Source organism: Triticum aestivum, chromosome 2D (genome assembly GCF_018294505.1).
Source record: "Triticum aestivum cultivar Chinese Spring chromosome 2D, IWGSC CS RefSeq v2.1, whole genome shotgun sequence".
In the NCBI taxonomy this organism is placed as follows: Eukaryota; Viridiplantae; Streptophyta; class Magnoliopsida; order Poales; family Poaceae; genus Triticum; species Triticum aestivum.
Genome location: NC_057799.1, coordinates 159,610,253 through 159,618,863, shown reverse-complemented (window position 1 = coordinate 159,618,863; position 8,611 = coordinate 159,610,253).

Here is an 8,611-nt window from a genome sequence, read left to right as displayed (position 1 = left end):
CCCTCTCTTTCCTTCCCCCTCCAACACTTTTGGAAGGGGGGAGGCCGAATTGGACAAGGCCCCCAAGTAGGATTCCTCCTACTTGGGCGCGCCCTTGCTGCTCCCCTCCCCCTCCCACCTATATATACATGGGGAGGGGGCGCCTAGAACACACAATAAACATTATTAGCCATGTGCGGCGCCCCCCTCCACAGTTTACGCCTCCGGTCATATTCACGTAGTGCTTAGGCAAAGCCTTGCGCGGACTACTTCACCATCACCATCACCACGCTGTCGTGCTGACTGAACTCTCCCTCGACACTTTGCTGGATCAAGAGTTCGAGGGACGTCATCGAGCTGAACGTGTGCAGAACTCGGAGGTGCCGTACGTTCGGTGCTTGGATCGGTCGGATCATGAAGACGTTCGACTACATCAACCATGTTACTAAACGCTTCCGCTTTCGGTCTACGAGGGTACGTGGACACACTCTCCTGCTCATTGCTATGCATCACCTAGATGGATCTTGCGTGTGCGTAGGAATTTTTTTCTGAAATTACTGCATTCCCCAACAGTGGCATCCGAGCCAGGTCTATGCGTAGATGTTATATGCACGAGTAAAACACAAAGAGTTGTGGGCGATAATAGTCATACTGCTTACCAGCATGTCATACTTTGATTCGGCAGTATTGTTGGATGAAGCGGCTCAGACCGACATTACGCGTACGCTTATGCGAGACTGGTTCTACTGACGTGCTTCGCACACAGGTGGTTAGTGGGTGTTTGTTTCTCCAACTTTAGTTTAATCGAGTGTGACTACGCCTAGTCCTTGTTGAAGGTTAAAACAGCACACTTGACGAAAAATCGTTGTGGTTTTGATGCGTAGGTAAGAACGGTTCTTGCTAAGCCCGTAGCAGCCACGTAAAACTTGCAACAACAAAGTAGAGGACGTCTAACTTGTTTTTGCAGGGCATGTTGTGATGTGATATGGTCAAGACGTGATGATATAAATTGTTGTATCAGATGATCATGTTTTGTAACAGAGTTATTGGCAACTGGCAGGAGCCATATGGTTGTTGCTTTATTGTATCCAATGCAATCGCCATGTAATTGCTTTACTTTATCACTAAGCGGTAGCGATAGTCGTGATAGCAATAGTTGGCGAGACGACAACGATGCTTCGATGGAGATCAAGGTGTCAAGCCGGTGACGATGGTGATCATGACGGTGCTTTAGAGATGGAGATCAAAGGCACAAGATGATGATGGCCATATCATATCACTTATATTGATTGCATGTGATGTTTATGCTTTATGCATCTTATTTTTCTTAGTACGGCGCTAGCATTATAAGATGATCTCTCACTAAATTTCAAGGTACAATTGTTCTCCCTGAGTATGCACCATTGTGATAGTTCGTCGTGCCGAGACACCACGTGATGATCGGGTGTGATAAGCTCTATGTTCACATACAACGGGTGCAAGCCAGTTTTGCACACGCAGAATACTCGGGTTAAACTTGACGAGCCTAGTATATGCAGATATGGCCTCGGAACACTGAGACCGAAAGGTCAAGCGTGAATCATATAGTAGATATGATCAACATAGTGATGTTCACAATTGAAAACTACTCCATCTCACGTGATGATCGGACATGGTTTAGTTGATTTGGATCACGTGATCACTTAGATGATTAGAGGGATGTCTATCTAAGTGGGAGTTCTTAAGTAATATGATTAATTGAACTTAATTTATCATGAACTTAGTCCTGATAGTTTTTGCATATCTATGTTGTAGATCAATAGCTTGCGATGTAGCTCCCCGTTTATTTTTTGATATGTTCCTAGAGAAAAACTATGTTGAAAGATGATAGTAGCAATGATGCGGACTAGGTCCGTGATCTGAGGATTATCCTCATTGCTGCATAGAAGAATTATGTCCTTGATGCACCGCTAGGTGATGGACCTATTGCAGGAGCAGATAACAGACATTATGAACATTTGGCAAGCTCGGTATGATAACTACTTGATAGTTTAGTGCGCCGTGCTTTACGGCTTAGAACCGGGACTTCAAAAACGTTTTGAACACCACAGAGCATATAAGATTTTATAAGAGCTGAAATTGGTATTTCAGACTCATGCCCGAGTCAAGAGGTATGAGACCTCTGACAAGTACTTTGCCTACAAGATGGAGGAGAATCGCTCAACCAGTGAGCATGTGCTTAGATTGTCTGAGTACTACAATCACTTGAATCAAGTGGGAGTTAATCTTATAGATAAAATAGTGATTGACAGAGTTCTCTAGTCACTATCACCAAGTTACTGGAACTTCGTGATGAACTATAATATGCAAGGGATGACGAAAATGATTCCCGAGCTCTTCGTGATGCTGAAATTGACGAAGGTAGAAATCAAGAAAAGCATAAAATGTTGATGGTTGACAAGACCACTAGTTTGAAGTAAAAGGGCAAGGGAAAGAAAGGGAACTTCAAGAAGAATGGCAAGCAAGTTGCCACTCCCATGAAGAAGCCCAAAGCTAGACCCAAGCCTGAAATTGAGTGCTTCTACTGCAAAGGAAATGGTCACTGGAAGTGGAACTGCCCTAGATACTTGGCGGATAAGAAGGATGGCAAAGTGAACAAAGGTATATTTGATATACATGTTATTGATGTGTACTTTACTAGTGTTTATAGCAACCCCTCGGTATTTGATACTGGTTCAGTTGCTAAGAGTAGTAACTCGAAATGGGAGTTGCAAAATAAACAGAGACTAGTTAAGGACGAGGTGACGATGTGTATTGGAAATGATTCCAAGGTTGATAAGATCACCATCGCACACTCCTTTTTTACCTTCGGGATTAGTGTTGAACCTAAAATAAATGTTATTTGGTGTTTGCGTTGAGCATGAATATGATTGGATCATGTTTATTGCAATACGGTTATTCATCTAAGTCAAAGAATAATTGTTGTTCTATTTACATGAATAAAGCCTTCTTTGTACACTGAATGTAAATGGTTTATTGAATCTCGATCGTAGCGATACACATATTCATTATATTGAAGCCAAAAGATGAAAAGTAATAATGATAGTGCACCTTATTTGTGGCACTGCCATTTAGGTCATATTGGTGTAAAGCGCATGAAGAAACTCCATGCTGATGGGCTTTTGGAATCACTTGATTGTGAATCACTTGATGCTTGAAAACCATGCCTCATGGGCAAGATGACTAAGACTCCGTTCTCCGGAACAATGGAGCAAGCAACTGACTTGTTGGAAATAATACGTACTGATGTATGCGGTCCGATGAGTGTTGAGGCTCGCGGCGGGTATCGTTGTTTTCTAACCTTCACAGATGATTTGAGCAGATATGGTTATATCTGCTTGATGAAACATAAGTCTGAAACATTTGAAAAGTTCAAAGAATTTCAGAGTGAAGTGGAAAATCATCGTAACAAGAAAATAGAGTTTCTACGATCTAATCATGAAGGTGAATATTTGAGTTACGAGTTTGGTCTTCATTTGAAACAATGTGGAATAGTTTCGCAACTCACGCCACCTGGAACACCACAGCATAATGGTGTGTCCGAACATCATAACCGCACTTTATTGGATATGGTGCGTTTTATGATGTCTCTTATCGATTTACCACTATCATTTTGGGGTTATGCATTAGAAACAGCTGCATTCACGTTAAATAGGGCATCATCTAAATCCGTTGAGATGACACCATATGAACTGTGGTTTAGCAAGAAACCTAAGCTGTCGTTTCTTAAAATTTGGAGCTGTGATGCTTATGTGAAAAAGTTTCAACCTGATAAGCTCGAACCCAAATCGGAGAAATGCGTCTTCATAGGATACCCAAAGGAAACTGTTGGGTACACCTTCTATTACATATCCGAAGGCAAGATATTTGTTGGTAAGAATGGATCCTTTCTAGAGAAGAAGTTTCTCTCGAAAGCAGTGAGTGGGAGGAATGTAGAACTTGATGAGGTAATTGTACCTTCTCCCGAATTGGAAATTAGTTCATCACAGAATTCAGTTCTAGTGATTCCTACACCAATTAAGTGAGGAAGCTAATGATGATGATCATGAAACTTTAGATCAAGTTACTACCGAACCTTGTAGGTCAACCAGAGTATGGTCCGCACCACAGTGGTATGGTAATCCTTTCTAGAAGTCATGTTACTAGACCATGACAAACCTACGAACTACGAGGAAGCGATGATGACCCGAGATTCCACGAAATGGCTTAAGGCCATGAAATCTGAGATGGGATCCATGTATGAGAACAAAGTATGGACTTTGATTTGACTGGCCCGATGATCGGCAAGCCATTGAGAATAAATGAATCTTCAAGAGGAAGACGGACGCTGATAGTAGTGTTACTATCTACAAAGCTCGAATTGTCGCAAAAAGTTTTCGACAAGTTCAAGGGGTTGACTACGATAAGATTTTCTCACTCGTAGCGATGCTTAAGTCTGTCCGAATCATGTTAGCAATTGCCACATTTTATGAATTCTGGCAAATGGATGTCAAAACTGCATTTCTTAATGGATTTCTTAAAGAAGAGTTGTATATGATACAACCAGAAGGTTTTGTCAATCCTAAAGGCGCTAACAAAATATGCAAGCTCCAGCGATCCATCTATGGACTGGTGCAAGCATCTCGGAGTTGGAATATATGCTTTGATAAGTTGATCAAAACATATAGTTTTATACAGACTTCCGGTGAAGCCTGCATTTACAAGAAAGTGAGTGGGAGCACTACAGCCTTTTTGATAAGTATATGTGCATGACATATTGTTGATCAGAAATGATGTAGAATTTTCTGGAAAGCATAAAGGAGTGTTTGAAAGGATTTTTCCAAAGAAAGACCTCGGTGAAGCTGCTTACATATTGAGCATCAAGATCTATAGAGATAGATCAAGACGCTCGATAAAAATTTTCAATGAGTACATACCTTGACAAGTTTTTGAAGTAGTTCAAAATGGAATAGTCAAAGAAAGAGTTCTTGCCTATGTTGCAAGGTGTGAAGTTGAGTAAAGACTCAAAACCCGACCACGGCAGAAAATAGAAAGAGAATGAAAAGTCATTCCCTATGCCTCAGTCATAGATTCTATAAAGTATGCTATGTTGTGTACCAGACCTATTGTGTACCTCACCATGAGTTTGGCAAGAGGGTACAATAGTGATCCAGTAGTGGATCACTGGACAGCGGTCAAAATTATCCTTAGTGGAATAAGGACATGTTTCTCGGTTATGGAGGTGACAAAAAGTTCGTCGTAAAGGGTTACTATCGGTGTCAAAACCGGCGGATCTCGGGTAGGGGGTCCCAAACTGTGTGTCTAAGGCGGATGGTAACAGGAGGCGGGGGACACAATGTTTACCCAGGTTCGGGCCCTCTCGATGGAGGTAATACCCTACTTCCTGCTTGATTGATCTTGATGATATGAGTATTACAAGAGTTGATCTACCACAAGATCGTAGAGGCTAAACCCTAGAAGCTAGCCTATGATTCTGTTTGTTGTTGTCCTACGGACTAAACCCTCCGGTTTATATAGACACCGGAGGGGGCTACGGTTACACAGAGTCGGTTACAAGGGAGGAGATCTACATATCCGAATTGCCAAGCTTGCCTTCCACGCAAAGGAGAGTCCCACCCGGACACGGGACGAAGTCTTCAATCTTGTATCTTCATCGTCCAACAGTCCGGCCAAAGTACATAGTCCGGCTGTCTGAGGACCCCCTAATCCAGGACTCCCTCAGTAGCCCCTGAACCAGGCTTCAATGACGATGAGTCCGGCGCGCAGATTGTCTTCGTCATTGCAAGGCGGGTTCTTCCTCCGAATACACCATAGAAGATTTTGAACACAAGGATAGTGTCCGGCTCTGCAAAACAAATTCCACATACCAACGTAGAGAGTATAATATTTCCACAAATCTAATCTGCTGACAACTTTTCATAACGTGACATCACACCATGGCCCGGTCATTATTCGAACCATTTTCTCAACCAGCCTGCCACCGCACGTGTTGCGGGGCAGTTTTCTTGGCACGCCTTGTCGAAGCAGAGATCGTGTTCCCCTTATCACGGGATTCTCATCAATACGGGTGTGGGTACCCCAATCATGCCCGCTGGTATGACTCCTCGATTTTGGGCAAGTTCCAAACGGCCACGCGGAGGACGCTTGATATTCACCCTCTTTATAAAGGGGCCAAGGCCTGTCCTTTTCTTCTCACGCTCAATCGAATCCTTCCCTTCCCCCACCTCGAATTCCAACACCCAAGGCTCAGGCTAAGCGCTTCAGACCTTCAATCATGTCCGGATCCAACCTTCAAGGCCGGTGGATGGCCTCCTCTGTCACAGAGGAGGACATCAAGAAGCTAAGAGAAGCCAGGTATCTGACCGCCGAAATTTCGCACAGGCTGCCTGCTCAAGGGCAGGTCATCCCCACTCTCGAACCCAACGAGAGTGTCGTATTTGTTTCCCACTTCCTCCGAGGGCTAGGCTTTAGTCTTGATCCCTTTGTTAGAGGGCTTATGTTCTATTACAGGCTCGATTTCCATGATCTGGCTCCGGATGCCATCCTTCACATCTCGTCGTTCATCGTCGTGTGTGAGGCCTTCCTCCGCATCATCCCACACTTCGGCTTATGGCTCAAGACCTTCAATGTGAAGCCGAAGATGATCGATGGGCGACACGCAGAATGCGGAGGTGCCATAATAAGCAAAGGCGCCGATGCTCCATGGCCAAAGGGTTCCTTCCCGGAGATGTCCAACTTATGGCAGCGGGAGTGGTTTTACATCACAGCTCCCCGAAGTACTAAGTGGGTAGCTGCCCCCGTCTTCCGTTCGGGCCCCCCGCCACAACTGGCGTCATGGGTCAACAAGGGGCTGGACTGGGGGCCAGTTAATGACGTGCCGACATTGCAGAGTCGTATCCAAGATCTCCTCAAGAGAGATGTCAGCCTTGTCAAGGTAATACAAGTCATGCTAGTTCGTCGGGTCCTGCCATGCCAACGTCGACCTCTCCGTATGTGGGAGTTCAACCCGGAAGGACCGCAAACTATTCAACAATTCTTTGGCGTGACGCTCGAGGAGATGTATGGATTGTTCTTCGGATCACGAATAAAGTGTCCGGACACCACCGAGGATGCGGGCCTGAACTGCAATTGTCCAGATACCCACGTAAGTAATTCTGCGGCCGAAAATGCTGTCTTTTTATTCATCACAACATCATTCTGAAAAATCGCTCTTTGACCAGGACTGGATAAAAAAGGCGAAGATGATCAGGTGTTCGGCCCCCCTTCCCGAAGGCTCGCAGGATCCTGTAATAGCCAGGATGCTTGAGCATGCACCTTATCAAGTGCCATCAGAGGAAGATAAAGGGAGGAATAAAGAAGCCGAAAGCGGGCCTCACGCATTACTCATTCAAACCGGGGGAATTAGTGTCTCTACGAAGGAGGATAACCGGGGAGAAGAATCTAAAATTCCCTCTCCCCAAGGAAGGAAGAGGACCGCCTCTGAAGACTTGGAAACGAGGGAAGAAACCTTCGCCAGGGGGCCCTGCCCCGGAGGGCATCCTTACCGCACAGTGCCCTCAAGGGGATCAGCCCTTCCACCGAGCTGTAAGTGAACAAGAGTACTTTTGGTAAATATATCCTGCTTCATCTCCGAGGATAATAACCGAGACGTATGTCTTGCAGTTCGGATCGTAGCCCTTCTCGACAGAGTTCGTCTTCGCGGGATCTTCTTCCGGAGATGATGGAGAGCGAAACGCCTCCCCCCATCTCCTCGCCTCATGAGGTGGACGACCCTGAGGTGTCGTCACGGAGGATTTCTCCTGATCCGCCAAGGCCGGAAGGTAACCCTTCGGCCACCCGAAGTCCGGAGTATTCGGCTCCTAAGGAGAGCAACAGAAAGAGTCCGGGACTGTCCGGTGCACGACCGGACGCACTGATGGGTCTTCTGGAGCAAGCGGCTATCTCAAAGGCGCATTGTACTTTAATGGGTACGGTGGTTGAAAGGATTTCATCCGCCAAAAGTGGGTTGCATGAAGCTTTTATGAGCCTGCTAAAAGGCTTTGAGGTACGCAAAGTAACATATATATTTTTGACGGCACACACGCTAGATGTGCCCTATACAGATAGTAGCCCCTAAGACTCTGGTTGCTGTCCAAAGGCAGCAAATAGAGGATCATAGTCCCAGGTAATGATCATGCTGCTTTCATGTGCAGGCGGCTAAGGGTCCGGTGGCTGGCCGGACTGGTGAGTTTGCCGAACTGAGGCGGCAACTTGATGTGGCAGATGCCGACATCGTGCTTGTAAACAAGCGGCTTGATGAGGCACAGGGTATGTATTCTCCAGTGGTCAACAGATATTAAGAGGAGCATGATGCTAGTATCTGTCATATGCTGTGATTGCAGATGGAGCTGCTGCCGTGGAGATCCTTCGGGCGGAACTTGCCCGAGCCAAGGAACAAGCCAGGAGAAGTGATGCGGCCGCCCTAAAGGCGGCTGAAGAGTTAAGAGCCGAACAGGCTGCTCATCGCCAGAGCGAAGATAAAATAGCCAAGATGGCTGTTGAGCTGAAGGATGCCACCGACCGGTATGAGCTTCTTGAAAAGGAAAGCCAAGCG